Here is a 3,901-nt window from a genome sequence, read left to right as displayed (position 1 = left end):
ATATAAATATATATTTAAAACGTGGGATGGGTTATTTGAGCTCACAATTTCAGACATCTTAGTCCCTGGCTAATTGTATCCATTGTTTTGTAATTAATAGTGACATTGATGTATGATAGAGAAAAGATGTTCACACTTCATGGGTGTCAGGAAGTAAAGAAACAAAGAAAGGAGGGTTCAGGATCCCAATATCCCTCCAAGGCACCCTCCATTCTATCCAATTTCCCTTCACCAAATCCTTCCTTCATCTGTTCCCATCAAGCTGAGAAAAAAATCTTTAACATATGAGTTTTAGGTTACAGTTATAATCCAAAGCATAGCATTTACCTTGGGCTTCCTTTATACTTGCTTTTCTCAAAGATTCTGTGGCCTCTTCGAATGGAGTTTATACCCCCCCACACACACACATTTTATAGCTGCTGTGGCATTCCAACTTCCTGTTTTCATCTTCTATGACTAACTGTAATATCTTTCAGGTATTATTTTTATTTCTTTTTTATTTTATATGGAAACATTTTATTGACAGGTCAGAATTAAAAGAGTCACGCACAGAAATAAAACAATGACAGAAATAAAACAATCATAAGACTTGGAGTGTAAAGCAGCAGCAGCTAGTATTCTTCACCTTCATCTTCCCCATCAGCGCTATCTGCTCCAACCTCCTCATAATCCTTTTCTAGGGCAGCCATGTCCTCACGGGCCTCTGAAAACTCTCCTTCCTCCACCCCCTCACCCACATACCAGTGGACAAAGGCATGCTTGGCATACATCAGGTCACACTTGTGGTCCAGGAGAGCCCAGGCCTCAGCAATGGCTGTGGTATTGCTCAGCATGCACACAGCACGCTGCACCTTGGCCAGGTCTCCACCAGGAACCACAGTGGGAGGCTGGTAATTGATGCCAACCTTGAAACCAGTGGGACACCAATCCACAAACTGGATGCTGCGCTTGGTCTTGATGGTGGCAATGGCAGCATTGACATCTTTGGGAACCACATCACCATGGTACAACAGGCAGCAGGCCATGTATTTATCATGCCAAGGGTCACATTTCATCATCTGGTTGGCTGGCTCAAAGCAAGCATTGGTGATCTCTGCTACAGAAAGCTGTTCATGGTAGGCTTTCTCAGCAGAGATGACAGGGGCATAGGGGCCAGGGGGAAGTGGATGTGGGAATAGGGCACCAGGTTGGTCTGGAATTCTGTCAGGTCAACATTCAGGGCCCATCAAATCTCAGTGAAGCTGTGATGGAAGACACAATCTGGCTAATTAGGCGGTTCAGGTTAGTGTAGGTTGGGGCGTTCAATATCGAGGTTTCTACAACAGATGTCATAGATGGCCTCATTGTCCACCATGAAGGCATAATCAGAGTGCTGCAGGGTGGTATGGGTAGTGAGGATAGAGTTGTAGGGCTCAACTACAGCTGTGGACACCTGGGGGTCCGGGTAAATGGAGAACTCCAGCTTGGACTTCTTGCCATAGTCCACAGAGAGACGCTCCATCAAGCAAGGAGGTGAAGCCAGAGCCCGTTCCTCCACCAAAGCTGTGGAAGACCAGGAAACCCTGAAGACCTGTGCACTGGTCAGCCAGCTTCCGAATTTGTCCAAGACGAGATCAATGATCTTGCCAATGGTGTAGTGACCATGGGCATAGCTACTGGCAGCATCTTCCTTGCCTGTGATGAGCTGCTCAGGGTGGAAAAGTTGACGGTAGGTGCCAGTTCGAACTTCATCAATGACTGTGGGCTCCAGGTCTACAAGCACTGCCCTGGGCACATGCTTGCCAGAGCCTGTCTCACTGAAGAAGGTGTTGAAGGAGTCATCTCCTCCCCCAATGGTCTTGTCACTTGGCATCTGGCCATCAGGCTGGATGCCGTGTTCCAGGCAGTAGAGCTCTCCACAGGCATTGCCAATCTGGACACCAGCCTGGCCCACATGGATGGAAAGACACTCACGCATGTTGGGACCTGTGGATGTCAGTGACGTGGGCAAAACCTGGGGAGGGAAGGGGTCGGCGACAAGGAACTCCCGCTAAAAGACTACCAAGGAGTCCAGGGGAGAAGCAGAATCTTATTTTTATTTCTTGTGTCAAGTAATTATAGTTGGGCCCTGGTGGCTCACACTTGTAATCCTAGCTACTCAGGAGGCTGAGCTCTGAGGATTGCGGTTCAAAGCCAGCCCAGAAATATCCGTGGGACTCATCTCCAACACCACCAGAAAACTGGAAGTGGCACTGTGGCTCAAGTGGTAGAGTGCTCGCCTTGAGAAGACGAGCTCAAGGACAGCTCCCAGGCCCAGAGTTCAAGCTTCATGAGCAACAACAACAAACAAAAGTAATTATTTCTATCAGCCAACACCCAGGTCATATTAAGTGTTTCTATAATAGACTATTTAGCACACTAAGTATAGGGCTAAAATGTTTTGTTTTCATGCGTATCTCTTCTTTTAGGCAGAAAGCTCTCAAGACAGTAATTAACTCATTGTTTATATTTGTAAATTTGGGACAACTTTCCAGTGCATTTTGAATTCATTAATGGACTAGATAAATGCTTTTCAGGCCAGATTGTTCAGAGCTCTAAGTTTCTTATAGGTAACTAAACGCTATTGTCAAGTAGGATGCTGTATAAAAAGGGGTAGACATAATGAAAGGAAATGTTCAGGGATTTCAACTTTGCATATATTTTATCAATATAGAATGTTATACTCTCATTTCACTTTTTTAAGAAATGACTTTACTATGCAAAATAGTTGAGAAAGAATTGCAGTCTGTGATATTGACAATAACCTACAGCCCAAAATCTGTGATTTGGTGAAATTGCAATGAATTAAATGACTAAAATAAGATGAAAGCATTCAACTCTATTCAACACACAAAGGGTCTTCAAAGAGGTTTACTCCAGACATAGTACATTTTCTGACAATTCAGCAGGTCATTAACATTACTGTATGAGACAATCATTCCACAAGTGATTTCTAGGAAGTCATTTTTTTCTATAGTGCCTAGAAACAAATTATGATGCCATGCCTGCAGAGCTAGAATTCCATTTTGCTTCAACTGCTATTCAAACCCATAATAGTTCATTCCGTGTGAGTTAGTAATTCACATAAATCTATAAAATACATAAGCTTTTCTTTTGCCTGTGGGGGTCTCTTGATTTAGAAAATGTGATTGAATATAAAAGGAAATATTCAGTGAGGAGAGACAAAATTGAACATCTAATTAAATCACTTGCCGCTTGCCTTGGAGGTTAATGAGCAACCCAACTAGGGATCACAAAACCAAAATCAGACATTTTAGAAGTTCAATAAATAGATTTTATAATCCTATTATTAAGAATTATGAAAGTTCTTGGATCCCTTTCCATTTGGTGACATTTTCACTTTAGGTATGAATTCTGTAATATGCCATACCACATGTGGCAAAAGCCTTGAAGAAAACATGGCATAATTTTCTCTACATCAGATGAGGAAAAGAAGCAAGGGAAAGGAAACAACGAGTCTCAGTTCACCAGAGCAATCGAAATAGAGCTGTATGTAAGGTCCTCTGACTTTTAACTAGATAGTATTTTTTTTCTCTTTAACATTAAACTGCTTGCTGCTGAAAATCATGGTAGCTGATTTTCCTGTACTTGTCATGCTATTTGCACAATATAGATAAGAGATACATGACTTACATATCATTTGCAGATATTTTAATCCATAGCTTTTTCCAACTAATTGTATTTGTTGGGAAACATCGAGCATAACTATATTATTAGTGTAGACTGACATGGGCTTTAATATTCAATAAGTATGTGAATTACAAACTGCATTATCATATATACATTATTACTGACCCTTTATGAGAAATATTAGACCAATGTATATATTGAGCCTCTTCAGAATCAGAGAACATTTCCACAA

At 41.8% G+C, this 3,901-nt stretch overlaps 1 pseudogene; it reads right to left on the bottom strand.

The window, feature by feature from the left end:
• Window positions 1-611: 611 nt before the first annotated feature.
• LOC105992826 lies at window positions 612-1,957 on the bottom strand (annotated as a pseudogene).
• Window positions 1,958-3,901: the final 1,944 nt, after the last annotated feature.

The sequence above is a fragment of the Dipodomys ordii genome, unplaced genomic scaffold (assembly GCF_000151885.1).
Source record: "Dipodomys ordii isolate 6190 unplaced genomic scaffold, Dord_2.0 Scaffold89, whole genome shotgun sequence".
Classification (NCBI taxonomy): Eukaryota; Metazoa; Chordata; class Mammalia; order Rodentia; family Heteromyidae; genus Dipodomys; species Dipodomys ordii.
The sequence above is the reverse complement of the archived record's forward strand: the minus strand, read 5'-3'. Positions and strand labels throughout refer to the sequence as shown.